Consider the following 25994-nt stretch of genomic DNA (forward strand, 5'->3'; position numbering starts at 1 on the left):
TCATGCCAAGCAAATTCTCACAGTACAAGGACTATCTCTCTAAGGCGAGCACCGTCTTTTATCTAACTTGGCATCCATAATACCTAACACGCTCCCACCATAATTAGATTCTGATAAGGCTTTTGCTAAGTGAATGAGTAAAGGGCAAGGGGAGCAGTCTTAGACTGCAGATGCTGCTAGAACCCACTAAAAATCACAATCAATTGCAGGTACCCTCTCAGGCCCTGGATATGAGCCCTATTCCTTTCTAGTGAGATTTCTTTCTTTCTTCCAACTCCAAGCTAACCTAGAAAGACACAAATGCTACTAATTCTCTGTGGATCTGAACTCTAAAAAAAATTCCAGGAGTATTAAATGATGCATGCCTTGGTCTGCATAAACATGGTCATCTTCTCATTGCTTGGGACATTTAGGGGGGAAAAAATCGACTCATCATGAGAAATGGTGCAGATGGCATATTTGGCATCACGAGCCTGCATAGATCAGAGATACATTTATTTACATGACTTTGTTTGCATTGTGACCATTTATCTGGGCCCTTGCTCACATTTAACCTTTTGAAGGGTCGGGAAGGAGTGAGCCATTTTGCCCTTGGGATTGGATGGAGCAAGCCCCTTATACAGATGATGTTTGCATTTCCTCCTACCTGCAAAACACTCATTTCTTACAGCATCAGAAAACATTTGGTTATGTTATCTCGTGGGTCCAGGAGGAGCGTGGAGTGTGCCAAATTTAAGAGCCATTGCCAAATGCCATGGTTCGCATTGTGTAGACAGCACGCCAGTGGAACTGGCACGAACTAGTTGTAGATTCAAGCTCTGGCCTCAGAGGCAAAGGATCCCCGTTAGTCATTTCCAACTGGGATCACGCCCTTTGCCTTTGGTTATGAGATATCTTTGTGTCTGGGTACAGAGTGTGGCCTGCAGGCACAGTCAATTGACCACTGTGACTGACCTCTCCTGGGCTGGGACAGTGAGCCCCCCACGTGGTGCCCAAAAGGCCTCAGACCCCATGGGTGACTTGGAGATGCTGAAAAACGGTATGGTGCCTTAGAAAAGGCCTTGGAGAACTTGGTGCTAGACCTGGACATACCACCCCTGCTGGGGTGAATCCCTGGAGCTCTCATCTGTAAAATGGGGAGAGGTTGCTGTCTCGAGCTTTGGTTTCCTCATCTTTCAACAGGGATCCTCAGAGTGGTTAATGACAGCTCAGCTCCTGCATACGAGACCCTGGGCTCCGTAACTGGCACCAAGTAAACTCTTGGTGAGAGTTTTTATTATTACTATTATTATTATTGTTATTATCGATAGAAGCTGCTTGCCTACTGCACATGGTGGGTGTGAAGGTGGAGCCGCTGCCCCTGTGCTCTGTGAATGTGCAGAGCTCGGCAGGTGTGAGGAGCAATTGCTTCCGGGGAAGGAAAGGTAAGTGCTTCTAAAGCCTGTTGGTCAAAGCACATTTCAACATGGCTCCTCGGCCAAGTGTCCTGTATTGTCGTAAGTGTTTTTTTTTTTCAAGATTTTATTTATTTATTTGAGAGTGAGAGAGAGTGAGTGAGCGAGAGCACGAGCAGGGGGGGAGTGGCAGACAGAGGCAGAAGGAGAAGCAGACTCCCCACTGAGCAGGGAGCCTGATGTGGGGCTTGATCCCAGGACCCTGGGATCATGACCTGAACCGAAGGCAGCCGCTTAACGACTGAGCCACCCAGGCACCCTGTAAGTTTTTAATTCCAGTTAGTTATTATACAGTGTTCTATTAGTTTTGGGTGGACAGCATAGTGATTCAACCCTTCCATACATCACGGGGTGCTCATCACAAGTGCGCTGCTTCCTCCCCATCCCCTCTTTTACCCATCCCCCGCCCACCTCCCCTCTGGGAACCATCAGTTTGTTCTCTAGAGTTAAGAGTCTGTTTCTTGATTTGTCTCTCTCCCTCTTTCTTCTTTCCCCCTTTACTCTCTTGTTTTGTCTCTCAAATTCCACGTGTGAGGGAAATCATATGGTGTTTGTCTTTGTCTGACAGACTTATTTTGCTTAGCATGATACTCTCCAGCTCGATCCATGTCGTTGCAAAAAATGCCCAATATTTTTGAAATAATAAACGATTTTTTATTTTTGTGAACTCTTCAGAGACTCTATCCCTGGATAAGCCGTTGTTCTGATGTGCTGTGGTTGAGTGAGGGGGTAGCTGATGTGCTCGTGGGAATGTTCCTGACCGGAACCAGGGTGGGGCCCGCTACTGGGGCTGCACTTCCAGCTTCGTGTGAGGTGGTCACAGAGGGAGGGCAAGAGGAGTTGTACCAGAGAAGGCAAGCATGTGAGCCATTGACCTGGAGGAGCGTCAGGACAGAGAAACCATTTCCTGGGTTGCTTAAAAACATGTTACTTCATTTTGCCTGTGAGCCTCGTGGTTCCATTCTACAGGCATCTACTGTTCTGCCACTGAGCCTAGACCCCGTACAAAAGGGGCTATGCATCGAGGAAGCTGAGAAGAGTTATCTCCCTCCTGGTCGAAACATGGAAAGATGGGAGGAATCATGGCTGCCCTTGAAAATAATGTGAAGACACGGATGTGTTAGAACCCGTTATTTTTTATAAGCACATTACAATGTTGCTTTGTGAGGAAAGATTATTGTACAATGTTGTCTGCCAGGTTTTCATGAGGAGTCTTAAATGCAAATGGAAGAAATCCCAGATGTTCATAATGGCAGCCACTGGTCATGACAGTGGTGTCTTGGAGACTCTGGTGCCACATGCCTCATGGTTACGATGCTCCCAGGTGCCCTGCAAGTCCTTGTTCCCATCACTCTGAAACACTCACCTGGGTCAGGCAATTCAGTAAGTCAGGCCAGTCAACGCACACATCTCACCTGCCTAGGGAAATTTGAGGCAGATAATATAGGTACTCAATAAAAATTTAAGACTAATATGATAATAATAATATATGATATTTGTTAAAGACTTACTAGATGCCAGGCCCTTTCATACGTACTTTACATGTGTTGATTAATATTATCCTCACAATAGTCTAATGAGATAGTTAGCATTATTATCACCATGTTCAGAGGTGGGGAAATGCAGCCTTTGAGAACCTGAGTAACTTGGTCAAGAGCACAGTCAGCAGTGGTAGGGCTGGAATTCCACCCAGGCTGACTTACTCTGACCATTAAACCATATGCCGGTGGCCCTACAGACTTGATTTAAAAGTAACATGCATCCGTTGTCGTCGTTGTCATCTCCTTCTTCTTTCTTCTTCCTCTTCCTCCTCTTCTTCTTCTTCTTCTTCTTCTTCTTCTTCTTCTTCTTCTTCTTCTTCTTCTTCAAGATTTTATTTATTTGAGAGAGAGAGAGGGAGAGAGCACGAACAGGGGGAGAGACAGTGGGACAAGCAGACTCCCTGCTGAGTGAGGAGCCTGATGTGGGGCTCGATCCCAGGTCCCTGAGGCCATGACCTGAGCTGAAGTCAGATGCTTAACTGACTGAGCCACCCAGGGACCCCCAAAAGTAACATGCAGCTTTCAAGAGAAGCGAAGTGTTGAATTAGGGGAATATCCGCTTAAGGTGCTTCTTTAACTGACTACATTTTAATTTTTGGCCCAACAGAATGTTTTTATGAGTATAACTTTAGTAAAAACTTAATAAAAGTTATGCAAAACAAATCTTAGAGCATTGTAGAGCAGGCCCTCAATGATTGGTCTGAGGCCATGGAAGGAAGGAAGGAGGGAGGGAGGAAAAGAGGGAGGTGTGGGGGAAGGAAGGAAGAGAGAGAGAAAGGAAGAAAAAAGGAAAGATAGGAGATTAATTTGATGGTATAAATAGGAACCGTGTGCATCATTGTAAGTCCTCCTATTCTCTTTCTTTATGCTTTCTGCTTCTTTATAGTGTGCTCTTCTCAGAGAAGTGGCTAACAGTGCCCCAACACTGGGCCTAGTTCTGTGTCCTCCACTGTTGGGGGGTGGGGTGACTCAGGATTACAGTAAAGAAGGGAGGATGTCTCTGTTCTCCTGTGTGCAACTCCACCCCAGGCACTGAGGGAAGCTCAAATAGACGTTCCCTTCAGCCTGGGAGCAGGAGCAAACGACAGCCAGACTCTCTCGTCATCCAGTCACATCTCAGGGGTTCAGATATGCTCAGCTCTCTGCCGTTCTCCGCCCTGGCAGATAGGAGGCCTGGAGAAGATGGGGAGGTTGCCGGCCTCCAGGGGCACTGCGTGTATCCCATGGACCACCACCACTCAGTGGTAGCAATGGATGTGGGAGATGACACCAAGATGGAGAACCCCTTCTGAACCCGAGCCTCTTCCAGCTCCACCTGCAGGGCGGACTGCACTGGGGGAGGCAAGGCTTCCAGGAGCCAGCAGAAGCTGGTGCTGAATGTACTACACAGCGCTGAGAGGCCAAGGAACGGTGATGGGGGCGGGGGGGAGCTTGCTCTTAGATAGCACTTTGCAGGGGGCAAAGTCTCCAACATCTAGAAGGATTGCAAGGGAGATGGAAGGGAAGATTTCTGCTGGAAAGAGAGAAGCATGGCACACACAGGTCCCTGGAGAAGAGAGAGAAAATGGAAGGCACCCAAGGACAGATGCTTGCCTCACGAAGAGGTGCTCCGCTGTTCCAGTGGAGAGGGAGGTGTGCGTGGTGGGCAGAAGGAGCACATCTCCATCTTTGCAGAAGTGCCCAGGCAGTGTCAGCTGTGATGTGATGTGTTAACTAACCTTATTGTTGTAATCATATTGCTGCGGAGGTAGAACTCTCCTAAAGTGCTCTGAAACACAAGAGAAAGTAGATTCCACCTTTGGAGGGGCAGAAGAGGCAGTGGCGGGTGACACAACTCGCTAAGTCTTTTCCACCGTTAACTGATGCCAATGGGTACTTGACTTAGGGATAGTTTCTGTGTGCATTTGTCCATTTTGACTTTGTAGTATAGTTTTTTCAGGGGTGCTGTGGACTGCCTTGTGTCCTCCTAAAATCCATGTGAAGCCCTAATCCCCAATGTGACTCTATTTGGAGTGAAAGGAAGTAATTAAGGCATAATAGGGTCTTGGGGTGGCATCTTGCTCTGATAGGATTAATGTCCTGATGAGAGATACCAAAGAGCGTCTACTCCCCGTCCATCAGGTGAGAACACAGCAAGAAGGCTGCCGTCTGCTGCTGGGAGAGAGCCCTCCCTAGGAACAGGACTAGCTGGCCCCTTGATCTTGGGCTGCCCTGTCTCCAGAACCCTAAGAAAATAAATTCTTGTGTTTACTGCATGGGCTGTGGTATTTTGGCAGCCCAAGCACTCTAAGAAAGGAGAAAAAAAGAGATGCTCTAAATATCTGCAAACCCAATCTCCTGTAGGCTGTGTTCAGTCAGAGAAGATTGTAAAGTGAAGACTTTTGGTAAAACTTCGGCTTTCTTTATGGGGGCTGAGGGATTATCCCCAAACGGTCCATCTGAGCCCCAAGGTTTGTATTTGGGAGGCCAACATTTATTTTGAAAAGTCTGGATACATTTTGAAAATGAAAAGTGCTGTATGGAAAGTAGCACTATTAAAGAAGAGAGTGAATAAAAGATGAGAGAAAGAACCTAAAAAAGAAAAAAGATCCTACAAAGAGGAGAATGCTTAGACCAACTTCAGTACTGAATATTTCCTTTTAAAAAAAAATTCATGTCTTCTAAAATCAACTCCAAATGGAATCATATAAACTCAAACACTAGAATCAGGGGAATTTTCCAGTGAGGGAGAACATTTTGATAATATTAGTAATTTAGTATTCTCATAAGGAAATAAAAAGGAAATTAATTCAATGATTTGTTACAAATAGTTACAAAAAAGTACAGTTTCAGAGATTAGTGGGGAATACAGTTCCTGCTGGAGGCAACAATTCTCTGTTCTGCTAGAGGGGATGAATTATAATATTTTATTTGTGTTTGAGGTGGAAGAGGGGAATGGGAAGCTCTCTGGCTCCTGCCCCCTTGTCCTGGAAAAAGTACACACATATAGGGAATATATTTCCTGCTTTCTTGCCTTATTGAATTTCTGTTCCCTTTTTTTCTCTTGTTAATATTTGCTTGAATTTTTTTCCATCTTTATTGAGATAAAATTAACATGTAATATTGTGTTCGTTTAAGGTGTACTATGTGATGAGTTGAGCCTGTATATATTGCAATATGATTACAACAATAAGGTTAGTTAACACATCACATCACATAGTTACTTGTGTGTGTGTGTGTGTGTGTGTGTGTGTATGGTGAGAACTTTTAAGATCTACTCTCTTAGCAACTTTCAAGTATATAGTATAATATTGTTAACTATTGTCATCATGCTAAACATTAAGTCCCAAATATTATTCACCCCAAAGCTGAAGGTTTATATCCTTCGAACACCTTCACACATCCCCCTCCCCTCCCACCCCCGGTCCCTGGCAACTTCCAATCTACTGTTTCTATAATTCAGTTTTTCTAGATTCTGCATATAAGTAAGATCATACAGTATTTGTTTTTCTCTGACTTATTTCATTTAGCATAATGCCCTCAAGGTTCATCCATGTTGTTGCAGATAATATTCCATTATATGAATGGAATACACACACACACATATCTAGATAGATGTAGATAGATAGATAGATAGATAGATAGATATTTCACATTTTCTTTTCAGTCATCCGTTGATAGATACATTGTTGTTTTCATGTCTTGACTATTGTAAATAATGCTAAAATAAACCTAAGGACACAGATATCTCTTTAAGATAGTGATTTCATTTCCTTCTGATATGTGCCCAAAATAGAATTGATAAATCATATGGTAGTTTATTTTTAAGTTTTTTGTTTGTTTGTTTGTTTTGGTTTTTTGGAGGAACCACCATACTCTTTTCCATAATGGCCGTTCCTATTTATATTTCCACCAACAGTCTATGTATTTCCTTCTCTTTATATTCCAGCTAGCACTTGTTATTTGTTGTCTCTTCAATAATAGCCATCCTAACCTATATGAGGTGATGACTCCTTGTGGTTTTGATTTGCATTTCTCTGACAATTAGCAATATGATGAATGTGGTAGACTTTTCCACATACCTGTTGGCCATTTGCAGATCTTCCTTGGGAAAATATCTATCCAGGTCCCATTTTTAATTGGCTTATTTGGGTTTAGTTTTTTGGATTTTGTTACTGAGTTTGACTTCCTTATATATTTTGGACATTAACTTCTTATCAGATATGCAGTTTGCAAATATTTTCTTCCATTCCAGAGATCGCCTTTTCATTTTTTTGATTATTTCTTTTCCTCTGCCAAACCTTTTTGGATTGATGTGGTACCACTCATTTATTTTTGCTTTTGTTTCTTGTGCTTTCGGTGTCAAATCCAAAAAACCATTGTTATGGCCAAGGTCAAGGAGCTTACACCCCTATTTTCTTCTAGAACTTTTACAGTTTCAGATCTTACATCTAAGTCTTAATCCATTTTGTGAGTAGTGTAAGATAAGGGTGTAGTTCATTCTTCTGCGTGTGAATATCTAGTTTTCCCAACACCATTTATTGAAGAGACTATCTTTTCTCCATTGAGAAGTATTAGCTCCTTTGCCAAATACTAGTTGATCATATATGCATGGGTTTATTTCTGAGTTCTCAATTCTGTTCCAGTGGTCTATATGTCTGTTTTTATACCTACTTTTTTTGATTACTCTAGCTTTGTGATTGAATTTGAAATCAGGAATTGTGATACATTCAACTTAGCTCTTCTTTCTCAGGATGGTTTGGTTATTTAGGGTCTTTCATGTTTCCATATGAATTTTAGGACTTTTCTCCCTATTTCCATAAAGAACACCATTCAAGTCTTAATGGGGGTTGCACTGAATCTATAGATCACTTTGACTAGCATGGACGTTTTAACAATGTTGGTTCTTCTAATCCATGAACACAGAATATCCTTTCATTTAATTGTGTTTTCTTTAGTTTCTTTCATCAATGTTTTATAGTTTGAAACTATACAAATCTTTCACCTCCTTGGTTAAATTTATTCCTAAGAAATTTTCTTTGGATGCTATTCTAAACGCTGGGGCGGGAGGTGTCTTTATTTTGTTTTCAAATAGTTCCTTATTAGTGTACAGCAATGCAATTGCTTCTCTGATGTTGATCTTGCTGATTAGAAAAGGAAATGAGAGCTGCAGATAGGCAAATAAGAGATATCCAAAGAGAAAAAGAAAGAGTGAAACAATCTGTGAAAGATGCTGCCAAGAAGGGCCAGAAGGATGTCTGTGTGGTTCTGGCTAATGAGATGATAGGTCAAGGAAGGCTGTAAGCAAGCTTTGTGCATCCAAAGCTCACATGAACTCTCTGCTTATGGGGATGAAGAATCAGTTGGTGGTTTGAAGGTGGCTGGTTCCTGTCCTGCACAAGAGCACCGAAGTGATGAAGGCCACTCAGAGTCTGTGAAGATCTCATCAATCCAGGGCACCATACAGGAATTCTCCAAAAAGATTATGAAGGCTGGGATCATGGAAGAGGTGGTAGATGATATGTTTGAAAGCATGGATGGTCTAGAAGAAATGGGAGAAGCAGCAAAAGTAGGATTGATAAAGTTTTGTTTGAAATTACAGCAGGGGCCTTTGGCAAAGCACCTTGTAATGTGACTGATATATTTTGGAGGCCAAAGCCACCTCAGAAAATAAGGAGTAGGAAAAAGCTTGGAGGTTATGCAGTCCTAGCTGGCCATGCTCCACAGTGTGGGGCTGCTACCTGGGCCATCAGGCTCTTCATGGCTCACCTGTCAGATCACATACTCTCCCCTGACACAGCCACCTTTTTATGTGTCTCTTGCATGATACCTCTGCGAGAAGGCACTGCATGCTGGGGGAGGTTCTTTGCTAAAATCTCTTCACGCTCTGCAGAGGTTTTGGGATCTCAATGGGGTTGTTCTTATAAGAGGTGGCATAATAAATGCATCATTTTCAGGATTATAAACAGAATTTCTTTCTTAAGGGAAGGGCAGAGAAACCTGTCTTCTCTCAAAGCACTTCTGGGAATAGAGTTATTGACCTGAATGATGAGGACTGTGTACTTTTTTTTGTTGTTTTTAAAACACTATATAAATAGATTTTAATGAATTTCTGCTTTAACACAGAAAAATAAAGTTTTTAGAGTTTTCTACATATAAGATCAAGTCATCTACAAAGAGAGACAATTTTCTTCTTCATTTTGTTGGATGCTTTTTATTTTATTTCTTGCCTGATTGCTCTGGCTTTACCTTGGCACCAAAGCCAGATAAATCCTCTGGCTAGGTCTTCCAGTACTGTGTTGAATAGGAGTGGGCACCGCTGTCCTGTTCCTGATCTTAGAGGAACATTTCATCATTGAATATGTTGTTAGCTGTGGAGTTGTCACATATGGCCTTCATTATGTTGAGATATGTTACTTCCATACCTAATTTGTTAAGAGTTTTTATCATGAAAGGATGTTGAATTTTTTTAAATGATCCACCCTATCTATTGAGATGATTATATTATTTTTATCTTTTATTCTATTAATGTAATATACATCACATTTATTGACTTGTATTTGTTGAACCATCCTTGCATTCCAGGGATGAATCCCACTGGATCATGGTGTGTGATCCTTTCAATTGTTGTTGAATGCTGTTTGCTAGTACTTCGTTGAGAATCTTGTGTCTATGTTCACCAGGGATATTGGCCTGTAGTTTTTTTCTTGTACTGTCCTTATCTGGCTTTAGTATCAAGGTAATGCTAGTAGCATCATGGGATGAATTTGGGAGAGTTCCCTCCTCTTCAGTTTTTTGGCAGAATTTGAGAAGGATTGATGTTAATTCTTCTTTAAATGTTTAGTAGGATTCATGAGTGAAATAATCTCGTCCTAGGCTTTCCTTGGAGGTTTTCAATAACTGATTCAATCTCCTCACCTATTATTGGATGTAAAGATTTTCTATTTCTTTATGATTCAGTACCACCAGATTGCATATTTCTAGTAATTTATCTATTTCTTCTAGGTTATCCAATTTTTGGCATAAATTGTTCATAGTAGTCTCTTACAGTTCTTTGTATTTCTGTATCATTTGTAATGTCTCCTTTGTCAGTTACAATTTTATTTGAATTCCCTCTCTTTTTCTTGTTTAATCTAACTAAAGATTTGTCAACTTTATCTTTTCAAAGAACTATTAGTTTTTTAAAAATCTTTTTAATTATTTTCCTATTCTCTATTTCATTTATTTCTATTTCATTTCTGCTCTAATCTTTATAATTTTCTTCCTTCTACTTACTTTGGTTTAGTTTTTGCTTCTTTTTCTAGTTCCTTGTAATGTTAAGTTGTTTTTTGAGATCTATCTTTTTTCTTTCTTTTTTTCTTTTTAAAGATTTTATTTATTTATTTGACAGAGATAGAGACAGCCAGCGAGAGAGGGAACACAAGCAGGGGGAGAGGGAGAGGAAGAAGCAGGCTCATAGCGGAGGAGCCTGACGTGGGGCTCGATCCCATAATGCCGGGATCCCGCCCTGAGCTGAAGGCAGGCTCTTAACTGCTGTGCCACCCAGGTGCCCCGAGATCTATCTTTTTTCTTAATGCATGCATTTATAGCTATGCATTCTCCTCTTAGAACTGTTTTTCTGCATCCCATAAGTTTTAGTATGTTGCATTTCCATCTTTGTTTGACTCAAGATATATTTTGATTTCCCTTGTCATTTTTTTTTTTGACCCATTGGGTGTTCAAGAGTGTGTGGTTTAACCTCTTTCTCTGTGCCTATGAGATAAGTAGATGGTGACTATCACTATCAGGGTACTTGCTATGTCGTATGTGTGCATTTCCTAGGTGTGCTCCCTGGAGCAAAGAGTCTATGTTATTAATCTTTATGTTGCCAATGGTTGCGTAATGCTTAAAAATGAGTTCTGGATGGCCATATTGGTTTTCGGATAAAGGAATAGGGGAAAAAATATAACAAGCTTATTATTACAGGGAGACAAATAGATTTGAAAACAAATATGTTCATTAAAGGCCTTGTAAGAAGTTTACACAGGAATGCAAAAAAGAAAGGTGATCGGTTCTAAGTGATGGGTGGTGGCATGAAAAAGACTCAAAGAGTAGGTGATTTTGGAGATCATTTCAAAAAGATAAACGCTGGTTTGCTTGCCAGGGATGGGGGACGAGGTATTAGATGCACTGCAGACAGAAAAAAAGGCTGAGCAGAGATAGGGCTCATGGTGGCATGGAACAGCATTGTGAATGACAGAGATGGGAGACGTGAGAAATTTGCTGGGATGAGCAAAGGAGTGGACAGAAGTTTGGTGAGAGAAAATTCCAGAGAAGAATATCTGTATGTCATGCTAAGGAGTTTGAACTTTATCTTAAGGGCAATAGAGGTCTGCGAGAGGTTTTTAAGCACAAGTGGTTTAAATAGAACTGCTTTTTGGTTTTGTTGTTAAGAAAGATCTCAGTTGATGATTGTGTTCAGGAGTGTTTTACAAGCTTGGGATCACAAGTGTTTTAGGGAGAGGGACTACTGGGAAGAATGTGGGAAAGCTAGAGATCAGAAAGGCTTAGTTCACCAAAACAAAACAAGACAAAACAAACCAACATTCAGGGCACAGAGACCATACAAGGGGTACCAAAGAGGAACCAATTAGGATCACGCTGCAGTTGGGGGCACAGAGGAGAGGAGAGTGACGCAAGAGAACTTGAAGAGAAAGGACAATGTGTGGCACTGACTGGATATGCAGGCAACGGATGAGGCTCAGGTGACTCCCAGTTTGGCTTGAGTGACTTGGGTGGACGGTTATGCCATTTATGACAATAGAAGAGCAGATCTGGGGAGGGGGATTCGATCAGTGGAGGTGCTTGTGGAATACCAGGTTGAGATGGTTCAGCAGGCAGGGTGTAATCTGAGAGTGGGGTTTGAAACAGAAATGACGACACTGGTGTCAGCAGCATCTAGACCAGTGAAAGTTCAGGGAGTGAAGAAGATGACCTAGGGAAAATCTCATTCAATGTATTATGAAATAAAAACAGCACTAAAAATAAAATCCTGGGTAGAGAGAGGGTTTCAGCATTTAAGAAATGGGCAGGAGCCAGAGAAGGAACTGGTGGATTTCTACATTTCTGACTGGGAAGGAGAGAGATAAAATAATAAGCAACCAGAGAGTCAAACCAAAACAAAGACCAAAGCAAAGTTTACAAATCAACAAAGGGGAGAGGGGCAAATGCAGCAGAGGTGAACATTCTATATGAAGAAAGATGATGGAATTGGATGAAGAATGGGTAGAGGGGTAGATATCATACCCACACATGCATGGGTAGAGGAGAAGATGGAGGGTCCCATGAAATGGAAGGAAAGGGAATAAATTGGGGGAGAGGGTAGGGAGGACTCCAGAATTATTTATAGATGAAAGGATGGTGATTCCTATCTATTAACCCATATTTTCTCAGTAAAGTAAGAGCTAAGTTCACTTGCTGAAAGAAGGAAGGTGGATGGTTGGAAAGAAATAAGAAAATTGGAAAAGAGGCAGAATAGGAACTTTGGGAATTGGAAGAGGACCCGCTTGGATATAAACATAGTCGTGAATTGGAGGGGTTCTAATGGAATCCCGTGCACCTCCTCACTTCCCTGATGGAAGACACATTTCTGACTGTCAGAAAAAAGGATGGAAATTTCCGAAGTACAGAAATTTTCTAAATAACTTGTATAACAGAAACTATATCTTAATGAAGTATGAAAATCCACAAAGTTTTTTTATCAAAATAAAAAAGAAAAGCCAAGCAAAGTAGCCATTGAGCTATGTTGGGATTGGGATCACAAGTAACCAAGGATCAAAGAGGAAACAACTAGTATGGACTGTGGATAGAAACCATTGTTATGATGCCCTTCCCCCTAACTAACAGACAAACAAACAAATAAAAGCTACTCCAAGCCTAAGAGTAGATAGATTACACTGCTATGCTGGTAGCAAGATAGGTTTGCAGGCTCTAACTTCGGGGTGACACAAATTTAAACAGTTTCGAGTGCTTAGCAACTCAGCCATAAGAGCAGTGTCAGATGGTAGATGGCCAGTTTGACCCAACGCTGAGGGTTTTTGTATTCTATATAGCAGAAGGACAGAGCAGAGGGTCCTTCCCTGGAGAAGCAGCTGAGGCCTAAGTAGAAGGCCAGCGTCCAATTAAAAAGAGCCTTGGATCAAAAGCTTCAGCTTCCTTGTCCCAGTAAAACAGACAATGTTCTGGTCAGTCTAATCAAGACAAAAAGATATAAATTAAACATTAATCATCAATTAAAAAAAGCTGTTCATAATCTAGTAATAGAAATGTACTGTCTTGGGGCGCCTGGGTGGCACAGCGGTTAAGCGTTTGCCTTCGGCTCAGGGCGTGATCCCGGAGTTCTGGGATCGAACCCCACGTCAGGCTCTTCCGCTATGAGCCTGCTTCTTCCTCTCCCACTCCCCCTGCTTGTGTTCCCTCTCTCGCTGGCTGTCTCTCTCTCTGTCGAATAAATAAATAAAATCTTTAAAAAAAAAAAAAGAAATGTACTGTCTTGATATGATTTAAAATTTCTCTCTGAGACAAACAGCCAATATGATATTTAGAAGTAAAACATCAGGAACATTTTCTTTCTTTCTTTCTTTTTTTAGGGGCAGTCTTATTAAAGGTAAGAGCAAGATAAAAGATGACATCATTGACATGATACTCTATATGGAAAACCCAAAAGACTCCACCCCCAAATTACTAGAACTTATAGAGCAATTCAGTAATGTGGCTGGATACAAAATCAATGCTCAGAAATCAGTTGCATTTCTATACACGAACAATGAGACTGAAGAGAAATTAGGGAATCCATTCCATTTACAGTAGCACCAAAAATTATATGTTATCTCAGAATTAACTTAACCGAGAGGTAAAGGATCTATATTCTAGAAACTACAGATCACTCATGAAAGACATTGAAGAAGACACAAAAAGATAGAAAAGTATTCCATGTTCATGGATTGGAAGAATAAACATAGTTGAAATGTCTATGTTACCCAGAGCAATCTGCATTTTCAATGCCATCCCGATCAAAATACCAAAGACATTTTTCAAAGAGCTGGAACAAACAGCCCTTAAATTTGTGTGGAACCAGAAAAGGCCCTGAATCACCAAGGAATTGTTGAAAAGGAAAAACAAAGCTGGGGGCATCATGTTGCCAGATTTCAAGCTATACTACAAAGCTGTGATCACAAAGACAGCATGGTACTGGCACAAAAACAGACGCATAGATCAATGGAACTTTGGGCAACTAATCTTTGATAAAGCAGGAAAAAACATTCAGTGGAAAAAAGACAGTCTCTTCAATAAATGGTGCTGGGAAAATTGGACAGCTATATGCAAAAGAATGAAACTTGACCACTCTCTCACACCATACACAAAGATAAACTCCAAATGGATGAAAGACCTCGATGTGAGACAGGAATCCAAAATCCTGAGAGAGAACATAGGCTGCAACCTCTTGACATCGGCCAGAGCAACTTTTTTCATGACACACACTCCAAAGGCAAGAAACAAAAGATAAAATGAAGTTGTGGGATCTTCATAGAGTAAGCTTCTGCACAGCCATAGAAACAGTCAAAAATACTAAGAGGAGCTATGGAATGAGAGAAGATATTTTGCAATTGACACTACAGATAAAAGACTGGTATCCAAGATCACAAAGAACTCTCAACCCAATCACACAGGAAAACAAATAATCAAATCATAGAAATGGGCAGAAGATATGAAACAGACACTTTTCCAATGAAGATCATGCAAATGGCTAACAGACACATGAAAAATGTTCAAAATCATTAGCCATCAGGAAATTCAAATCAAAACCACCTTGACGTCCACCTACAGCCAGTTAGAATGGCAAAAATGGACAAGGCAGGAAACAACAAATGTTGAGAGGATGTGGAGAAAGGGCCTTGACACTGCTGGTGGGAATCAGTTGGTCTGTTCATGGGAACAGTGTGGAGTCCCCTAAAGTATAAATTGAGCCATTCCCTGTGATCCAGCAATTACACTGGGATTTACCCAAAGGGTAGTAAAGATGAAAGGCATATGCACCCCAATGTTCATAGTAGCATTATCCACAATAGCTAAATCGTGGAAGGAGCCGAGATGCCCTTCAACAGATGACTGGATTAAGAAGATGTGGTCCATATGTACAATGTAATATTACTCAGCCATCAGAAAGAACAATTACCCAACATTTGCAGCAACATGGACGGGACTAGAAGAGATTATGCTAAGTGAAATAAGTCACGCAGAGAAAGACAATTATCATATGGTTTCACTCATTTATGGAACATAAGAAATAGCAGGAAGATTGGTAGGAGAAAGAAGGGAAGAATGAAGAGGGAGTAAACAGAAAGGGGAATGAACCATGAGAGACTATGGACTCTGGGAGACAAACTGAGGGTTTCAGAGGGGAGGGGGCTGGGGGACTGGGATAGGCCGGTGATGGGTATTAAGGAGGGCACATATTGCATGGTGCACTGGGTGTTATATGCAAGTAACGAATCATGGAACATTACATCAAAAACTAAGGATATACTGTATGGTGACTAACATAACATAATAAAAAATTATTATTAAAAAAAGATGACATCATAGCTATTCATTTTACACTATTCTGAAGTTACAGCCAATGTAAAAGGGCAGAAAAGAGAAATAAGAAATATAATTCTTGGAGAAGGAAGAAAAATTATTATTTATAGACAATATGATTTTCTACCTAGAAAACCCATGAGACTAAATTGAAAAATTATGGGAGCTAGTTAGGAGTTTAGAAACATGGTCAGTTATAAAATTAATATATAAAAAGTTTACTACATGCCAGAATTTTATCAATTAAAAAGCATCATAAAAAATTCCTGCTCACTGGAGTACATAATCTAAAATATCTAGGAATAAATTTAATAAAAGTTCTGCAGCAGCTACATGAAAAACAATGGGAAAATTTTACTGAGGGAAAAAAAAAAAAAAAAAAAAAAAAAAAAACAACCCCGAAATAAGACACTGCTGCTGTATTCATTAATGGTAGAATATGGCAGTATAAAAATATTGTTAGTCCCCAAACAGATGTGTTAATTTAATGTGATTTATATACAAATCCCCAACTGTTTTATGAAACTAGTTAAAATTATTATGACTTTACCTACACACGTGAGCTTATTCTCATAAAAGCCAAGAAAAAACTGGAAAAAAAAAAAAACGAGAGGAAATTTGTACCATCAGGGAGCTACAATTATTATAACTGTACATTTGTACATCATACAGACCGATATAGAACCCAAAACAGACCCTAGGATAATGAAGAACTTAGACGACGGTAATGTTGAAATTTAAATTGGTGAAAAAGGATTGCTTATCCACTATGTGAAGCTAGAGCAAATGGTTGGCTATTAAGGTCACATCCTCTACGAGACCAGTGTAAATGCCTGTCTGGATTTGCCAGGCTCCTCCAGCCTCCAGAGCGCAGCCTCCATCGCTGCTGTCTGTCACACAAGACATAGAGCTCTTCCAGCACCCAAATCGGACCCAGCTGAGTCCACGGAGTCCACCCTTCCCTAGCAGTGCGTGGGTGGAACACCTCAGAAGCACAAACCTTGACCATTAAAAGAAAGGAGATAGAGAGTCGACAGATCACTTCCTTTCTCCTCACCTCTCTCTGCTCCATGGGACTCAGGCATTGGCTCTGTCGGCTTCTCTGCTGACATCCTGATGACTGACCGACAGCTGGGTTTTACTGTGAAGCCATGGCCAACCCTGGTAATAATGCACCACTTTTGATTTTCTTTCCTCCTGCCCTTCCTCATTTTCCCTTTCTTCTCCCTCTTGATGCCCTGGGATCCCTCTCCCCCCAATCTTTTAACATGTAAAGCTTTTCCTGCTTTGCAGGGAACACGGTCTTTCTTTGCACTGCATACTAAAATACATCGTAGATCTATGAGAACATTACAGTGTAAAAACTGCATAAAAGATGAAAAAAACTATTAGTTTGTCTATAAATGCGTACGTTATTGAGGTGTGGAAAATCTTTTTAATGCAAGAATTTAATAAGTTTAACTTTCCAAATTTTAAACTTCTGCAGATTAGAAATATAAACAAAATTAAGTAACAACAAACAAAAAATATCTGGAATGCCTTTGGTCTAAACAGATTAACATATTAATATATTGGTGTAGGTTTATATATGAAGAGTTTTCATAAATCAATAAAAATATGTCTCATTAGAAAAATAGACTAAGGCTTGAATAAGTAATCCACAAAAAAGAAACACAAATGATCCAAAAACACATGAAAAAAATATTCAGGGTTACTAAAGCCAAGGAAATACAAAGGAAAAGAACAATGATTTATTGTTTTCTCTGATAAGATTTGCTAAAATTCAAACTAAAGGCAGTGTTACAAATCGGAGAGGGTGCATCTGTATTTTTGCAAACTACTTGGAGTTCTGTAAATTGCCATGTTCTTTCTGGCAATATGTATCAAAGGGTTTAAAAATGTTCTTATTCATTAAACCAGTAAATCCACATATAAAAATTTATGCTAAGGAAATAACCAGAGATCTAAGACTTATGTGGAAGTACGTTCACAGACACATTTATAATAAACAATTGGAAACAATATAAATACCAAAGAAAGGAACTGTTTAATTACATGTTTGTGTATTAATAAGATGGGATTCTCTGCACTTACTTCAAATTATGGTTTTGAAAATATAGAAGGTTGTAGAAAAATGTTCGTGATATAGGCTGGAATATAAAAATGCTTATAAAACCAATGCAAAATAAACTTTTAAATAAAAAAAGAAAACAAAGGGCTTACACAATATGTGCAACTCTTTTCTCTCCCTTCACATCTTCTCCAAAACAAAATTAAGCTAAACTCAACAAGAAATAGAAGCACAAACATTAAAAAATTAATGGTGAGTCACTCGGGTTTTTTTTCTAGAATAATTATTGCTCCCATAATCATAAGATATTATTTTAAAATGATTTTGGACCATAGACCTAAATGTGAAAGATGAAACTATACAAATTCTAGAAAAAACATAAAATCAAATCTTTGGCACCTTGAGGTAGGCAAAGATTCCTTAGGACATAAAAAGCTCAAACCATCAGGGGTGCCTGGGTAGCGCAGCCGTTAAGTGTCTGCCTTTGGCTCAGGGTGTGATCCCAGCGTTCTGGGATTGAGCCCCGCATCAGGCTCCTCCGCTGTGAGCCTGCTTCTTCCTCTCCCACTCCCCCTGCTTGTGTTCCTTCTCTCGCTGGCTGTCTCTGTGTCAAATAAATAAATAAAATCTTTAAAAAAAAAAAAAAGCTCAAACCATCAAGAAAAAAAGGTAACAATTGGACTTTATCAAAACTTAAAATTTTGCTTTCAAAAGATACTGTTAATAAATGAAAGAGCAAGCCAGATGAAAGAAAAATATTTTCAATACATGTATTTAACAAAGAAATTGTATCTAGATTATATGAAGAACCCCTATAACTCAAGAGGAGGAAAACCTGATTTGAAAATAGACAAAAGATTTGAAAGCACGCTTTACGAAGGATCTGCAAATGGCTAATAAGCACAGGAAAAGATGGTCAAAATAATGTAGTTATCAAGGAAGTACAAATTAAAACCACAAAGAGACATCACTACGTGGTTGAAATTTAAATGGATAATCATACTAAATGTTGACAAGGATGTAAAACAACCAGAACTCTCATGTATTGCTGTGGAGACATAAAATGGTGCCACTACCTTGGAAAACTGTTAGTTTCTTGAAAAGTTAAACATATTCCTCCCATACCACCAGCTGTTTTATTCCTAGGTATTTACCCCAAAGGAATAAGAACATATGCCCACACGAAATGTTGGGCACAATGTTCATGACCATGTGTTTGAAATAGCCTCAAACTGGAAATAACCCGTGTCCATCAACAGATGAATAAATAAGCAGCTAGTGGTACATTTATACAATTGATTATTACTCAGCAATGAAAAAAGTGAATTGCCGATCTATGCACCAATATGGATGAATCTCCAAGTAATTTTACTGAGGGAAAGGAGCCAGATGCAAAGGGCCACCTACTGTGTGATTGTATTTATAGAATCTGCTGGGGAATGCAAACTGACCTAAAGCAGCAAGAAACATCAGTAGCTGCCTGCGGCCAGAAGTAGAGGGAGGGATGGAGGGTTAAGGGACACCAGGTAATTGGGAGGGGATTATGAAAATGTTCTATATCTTGATAGTGGTGGCAGTTTCCTGGATACATACATTTGTCAAAACTCAGTGAACTGCACACTTTAAATGGATATAGTTAATATATAAATTATGTTTAAAGAAAGTTAATTAAAAAAAATTTCTTCCTGTGTTTCTTGCTGGATGAAATCTATCCAATCCTGATTATTCCTTTGCTTACTGTCTTTTCTCCCGTCTAATATTATATTATTAAAATAGACTTAGAGACACACCTGTAATTGCTTCCCTGTGTGTGTGTGAGAGAGAAAGGGTGGGGGGGAGATGGGTGTGAAATTGAGGAAGAAGAGATTGAAGATTCCAAAATCCTAAGGGATTTTTGGTGGCGAGGAAATTCCAGAGGCATGGAATCCAGAATCCAGTTGGAGGCATGGGACTTGGAGTAAGGGGGAACACTGAGGAATTTGAGGTGAGCACATGACAGTCTGAAGTAGCCATGTCTGGTGACCTCCAATGTTCCACAACATAAAGTGACATGAGGGTCCTCGATGGGCAGGTAGTTGAGGAGAGGGCGGTGTACGATAGAAGTCACTGAGAGATAAATAAAGGATGAAACAGGAGAGGGTCAAGGGATGAACAGAAAATTCCAGACCCAGAGGAGCGCTCTCCATGCTCTCAGTGGGTGCTCTTCTAGGATATGCTTAAAGGACAGTGTGCTGCTGACCACTGATTATCATCCCCACCTCAATTGTTCATCCAAATCTCACAAACATTTGGCAAATGTCTAGACTTTCTACTGTGGAGAAATTAGAAAATGGAGCTGCTTCTGCCCTGATTATTGATAGATCTTTGTCTGGCTTTCTCCAGCATCACTGATGGAACTGTGATACTCGTGGTGGAGATCCATCTCCCGCAAGCCATATCCCGTCTTCCCTTACTGAAGGATTATGTTATTTTGCATGTAATATGTCCATTAAAGAGCCTTTGCTTTTTACTGGCGTGGTCTCAATACTTCTCTGCTAGGGCGAATCCTTCGTGCCTAGTAAGTGGATTGTGAAGTTGGAACAGCAGCTGAGAAGAGCCATGCCAAATAAATTTTATTCTAATGACTTTGGTCTGTATCATCAGTCTTAGATAATTGTAGTGCAGCAATAATGACTTTCTTCCAGAGGCAGACTGTTACAATGCATGACATAATAATGCCATGATCAATCAGACCTAGCCCTCACCGAGGGTAAGGAGGTACAGGTTCACAGGGTCCCACCACTGCTGTAGAATGATACGTCAACACAGTGTTTGGAGGTGAGCCGTCAATCCCAAAATATATTGTTAAAAATAACACCCAATGAAAACTACATTTGGATCTTTGCACCCCTATAAAGAAGGCAATTAACAGATTAGAAGTGGCATAAGCTTCTGATGTTTTAATTTGGGACTTCAGAATTTGAGTTTAGGTTGCTGAATCACCATTGCATCATTATTGAGACTACAGAAAGATTCCCCTTCCACCTTACCCTTACTTCTATTTTTCTAAAACTAGGTAGAAAATGTATACATGGTGTTGTTCAATGATACTTTCCAAATATTAGTATCCGATCTCTCTGTGATTAATTGTGCACTTGGTTAACCTTAATTGCCAAGATAGCAAAAAAGAGCACTCTTAATGATTTTTTGATGTTTTGTGTTTGATCATGGTTGTGGGAGAACTAAAAAATATTGGTTTCGGGAGAGAATAATTAGCCAATTAATTAATTGAGGCCTGTTTATATTTTTATTTTCAAGGCATTTATTGGTCTTGACTAAAATATTCTATTTTCATTCAAGTCATTAGAGCCCATAAAGGGGCAGTGAGGCCATTGAGTTGACGCATAGCGTGTAGCTGGGAGCCCTGCAGAGCTGGCTGGGCTCTATCCTTTTTTTTTTTTAAGCTAAGAATGAGATTAAAAATTCCAAAATACTAAGGATTATTAAGTGGAAAGAAATATCCCAAGGGCCTCTAGAGGCATAGGATCCAAGATATACAACAAAGAATTGAACCTGAAAATCTTTGTTCTGAGGGTTTTTATCTGCATTACGTTTAATCCTCACAACAACTCCCTGAGATAGGTTTTCTTATTGTCCCTGTATTTCAGATGAGAAAACTGAGGCATAGAGAGATTAAGTACCATGTACGTATTCACAGAGCTAGTAAGTGGTTGATAAGGATTTTTATCCCTATGATGTGGGCTGAAATTCTTATAGGTGTATTATAATTAGTTTAGTGAAAGTAGCTAGCATGGTGTCCTTCCTAGAATGGATGTTCAGTAGATGCCAGAATAGGTTAGGTAGTACTAATTTATTTGGATTTCATAGTAAGACAAAGTCAACTGGTAGTTACAGATTTCTAGGTTTCAAGCCAATAGGAAATACAGTACAAGCAAGAAACTGAGAAACGTGCCCTTTGTTCTTCCATGCTGATGTCAGCGTGGTTGATAGAGGACCCCTACTCTGTAACCAGAGTTGCATCGGTGTGTGTGGTGGTGAGGTAGGGAGGAGGGTAGACTGCTCCCGTCAGTCACATAGAGATGGGACCTCAGTTCTTTGGTTTGCCCTGGCAATTTTAAAACAACCAGTAAAATCAATCACTTTGGAGTGGAAGTGGACAGTTTCTTACCTGTCAGGCAACACAGAGAAAAAGCAACCAAATCACTTGGCTGATAACCTCCAATCGAAGCTCACAAAATTAAGAAAGCAACTTGAACTGGCTACTTATTTTCTTTGAGACCCTAAACTCCCAGCTGTTTTGTTGGAAGAGTATAATGTAAGGACAAACACCGAGGCTCGCCCCATTAATTGTCCTGTGTTACTGGGGAGAGTGGGGCGGTGGAGTGGGGTGTGGTGTGCGGACGTGGGTAAGGTGCACCCCTGACTTGGTACGTTTTGCTTTTTTCAAGGTATATCTCGCTGAACTCATCTCTAAAGAACCATACTTAGTGGTGTATTTGCTTAAAACCTCTAGCAGATTTATAGCTTCCCTTGACGTAATAATGAAAGATTTTCAGCCATTCTCTTATTTGAATTTGACACTTTCTATACCATCATTACATAAATAAGGTCTGTGTTATCTAAGCAGATTCTTATTTAAATTTCAATTTGCTTTTTAGCGATTTTTGTCTCTTGCTTATAACTTTGAGAGGACCATATCAGGGCTTACACAGTTAATAAAAGCAAACTAAAGCAAATAATCACCTTCTGATACTTCTTTCAGCATATTCTAATTTTTTAATGGAGAAAATGCATTCTTAAATTAAATATGCATAATAAGGAATACTAATAATAAGAATAAAGTGGAATATGTGAGAATGAATCTAGTGTTGTAAGCAAATGCATTTGATTTGCTAAGGATAAAAGCTGGCTCGAATCAGTAAGAATCCGTGCAAAAAAGAAAAGCCTCATAATGTTCATAAATTGTCCATAATTGTATGGATTTTAAATATAAAAGTTGGCAGTGGCAAAAGCTAAAAGCCATTAGGAAGTATACCATTGTCAGTGCACTAGGAGCAGTAAGTTACAATCGTATGAACAAAAAAAAATCCCTAGCTAGAGTTTTCTAAAATTTTGATAACCATACTTGAGACTTATCTTGATGTTTACTACAATGCATGCATTGTTCAGCATGGCATGGCCTAATGCATATATGAATCATATTTGAAAAGAGCTACTAATTAACATGGAGAGTCTTCTTCTGTGAAGGTCGTTCATTGCAAAGTTCTTTTTTTTTTCCCCTATTGCTAAAGGAGCCCTCAACAACAGCCATTAGTTTGAGAGACTGGTCTGTTTTCTGCCTGGCATTGGGTTAGAGTTTTAAAGAGTATTTTTCTCCTGCAAAGAAGCCATAAAAATAATATTTAAAAGTAAGAGGGAGAAAAAAAAAAGAGGGGGAGGGAAGAGGAGAGGAGAAGAAAGACCTTTCTCTTCTTGAGCGGTACATTCATTCATTAAGTTTTATTCCGTCGTCAACCGTATTCTCTCATGAACTTCTTATTATAGTATTGAAGAATTGTTTGGCTAAATTGTTAGACTTTACTTCAAATGGGATTGATCTGGAGTTTTCCTTTGAGAACTGGGTTGGCCAGCACTTTCCTAGGATTCACTGGGAAGGTCCCTGAAATTTTTTCCACAGAAGTGAAAACACTTTGGGACTAGGTTCTACTACTTTGCACTGAAGGAACTTCCAGAACCTTCCACCGTTTCAGTTTGGGATGCGTAGGTTTTTTTGGCTTAGATGTTTCAAGGAACTTAGCCAAGATGAAGGGATTTCTAAGGACTGTTGGGAAACAATATTACTCTGCTAAAAGTCTCTCTTAGTTAAAGACCTTCAGAGTTTTGCCTCCATTTGTCATAGTTAATTTTATGTGTCAAATTGGCTGGGTTACAGTGTCCAGTTGTTTAGTCAAAGTAAACAGACTGGGCCAGTGTAAATGTTGCTGTGAAGATGTTTTTTAGATGTGATTTAGATCAGCGGACTTTGAGTCAAGCAGGTGACCCTCAATAATGTGGGTGGGCCTCATCCAATCAGTCGAAAAGCCTGAAGTGCAAAGACAGGTTTCCCAAAGACGAGGAAATTCTGCCTTGGGACTGCAGTGTGGAAACCCTGCCTGAGTTTGCAGTTGCAGATTTTGGACTCAAGACTACAATGCCAGCTCTATCCCGAATTTCCCACCTATCAGCCTGTTCTATAGACTTAGCAGGCCCCACGATCCTGTGAGTTAATTCTTTAAAATAATCTTTTAATCTCTTTCTCTCTTTCTCTCTTATCTATCTATCTATCTATCTATCTATCTATCTATCTATCTATCTATCATCATCTATCTATGTATCTATCTATATATCATCTATCATCTATCTACCTATCTGTCATCTATCTATCTATCTATCTATCTATCTATCTATCTACCATCATCATCTCTATCCTATTGGTTCTGTTTCTCTGGAGAACCCTGACTAATCCAATATACTGTTTAAGTTAAACTAGTAGTAAGTTTATAGTACAAACCACGCTTTTGACCTCTCAGGAGGGAAAACTAGATTTGGGGCCGGGTTTGCTTGAGACAACAAAGGGACTAAAGAGCCAATCACTATGATTTTGCCTACATGATACCAGATAACCTATTTGATAAATACATACATTATTTTTACCGGTCAATCTGGTTAGAATAAGTCCCTGAGGATTTGTCAATGAAACGCATCTTTTGATGTCTGAAGACTGTGGAAGTATCGAGTGGCTATTACTGGAATTGGCTGAATCACCCCAGCAAGGCGTGGCTTTTGGAAATATCGAGCGGCAGTTTTCACCCTGACTTAGTAATGTATACCTTCTTACATGAAGCTTAGAACCATGTCAATGTCTTAAAAGACAAAATGAAATTAAAAAAGCATGTAAGAGGCCCTTTTGCTTGTATCCACTTTCCCCAAATGCCCCACACTACTAGTTAGCTAGTGAAAGGGGCAAAAATATGATGGGGATGGGGACAAAACCCCTCAGATGTCAGCTTTCCCATCTTCCTGATACCCTCTTCATGAGATCAGTGTACAAAAATCAGTGTTTATTGATGGTTGATCGTGTACAAGTGTCTTACTCAGCTCTACCCCGGCCATAAAAAGTACCATAGACTGTGGCCTAGACAACAGTTACTTATTTTTTAGAGACTGGGAAGTCCAAGGTCAAGGTCCAGTAGAGTTCAGTTCCTTTTGAGGGCTCTCTTCCCAGCTTACAGATAACCACCTATTTTGCTGTGTCCTCACCTGGCCTTTCTTCAGTGCATGAATGTGGAGAGAAAGACCCCATCCTTCTGATCTCATTTAACCTTAGTGACCTCTAAAAGCCCTGTCTCCAAATACAATCCCATTGGGAATTAGGGCTTTAACACATGAATTTGTGGGGGCGGGGACACAATTCAGTCCACCACAACAAGGCACTCTGCTTTGTACTCAAGCTATGTCTTTATTTGGGTACTCTCCGGGAGATGCAATGCTGTGGGGGGTACTGGGCAAGTGTACAAATGTCTATACCACGAAGCAGAGTACGACAAATGGTAAAACCAAGGGTCAACAGGACTGTAAGGGATGGAGTGGTTGCATACAGCTGGGTGATCAGGAGAAGCTCCCGAAGAAGGAGCCCTTGCATTAGACACTGAACCGGGGAGGGAATTTGGCCAATGACAGGACAGAAACGAACTTCAGGGTAAAGATTGGCATAGGACAAACAGCGAGAGAAGAACACAAGGTGGAAATGGCCAGGGAAGACAGGCTGATCCAGGTTGTCTGGCGCTCACTTCAGCGTAGCAGGGACTGTGGTAAGAAGGGTAGACTGAGGTCAGAGAACAGAGGGACTGACTTTCCAAGGGACTTGTTGGGAAGGTATTGGTGAGTCACCAAAAACTTTTGCCTAGGGAGGTACTGGTTATTTTATAAACTTCCTTTTACTGTTCTGAACACACTGCTTCAAGCATCTTTACTGGAAAAGTCTGATTTTACCATTAAAAACCGATTCCTTCAAAATTGGGCCATTCCCCCTCCAGATGGAATCTTGCCGTCTTGCAGAAACATGTCTGTGGGGGTAACTTGACAGGGGTTGGGCAGACCAGCAGGGGCAGGAAGTGGCGAGGCTCTCAATGAAAGAGTTTTCTCAAATGAATAGCAGAAAGGGTGTTGCTGTGTGTTTTCCTGTCTGGGAAGTTTAATTCTTCACGGTTTGCTTGGCTGTCAGAACGCTTCACATTTTTATTTGTGAACATACATGGTGATCATCCTTAAGACAAAAAAAATCTGATGGCA

General features: G+C 40.1%; 1 pseudogene; it reads left to right on the forward strand.

The window, feature by feature from the left end:
• Window positions 1–1330: 1330 nt before the first annotated feature.
• The window catches only part of LOC103672524, a 166255-nt pseudogene continuing 141591 nt past the window's right edge, over window positions 1331–25994 (forward strand).

This window comes from Ursus maritimus, unplaced genomic scaffold (genome assembly GCF_017311325.1).
Source record: "Ursus maritimus isolate PB19 unplaced genomic scaffold, ASM1731132v1 scaffold_2, whole genome shotgun sequence".
Taxonomy (NCBI): domain Eukaryota; kingdom Metazoa; phylum Chordata; class Mammalia; order Carnivora; family Ursidae; genus Ursus; species Ursus maritimus.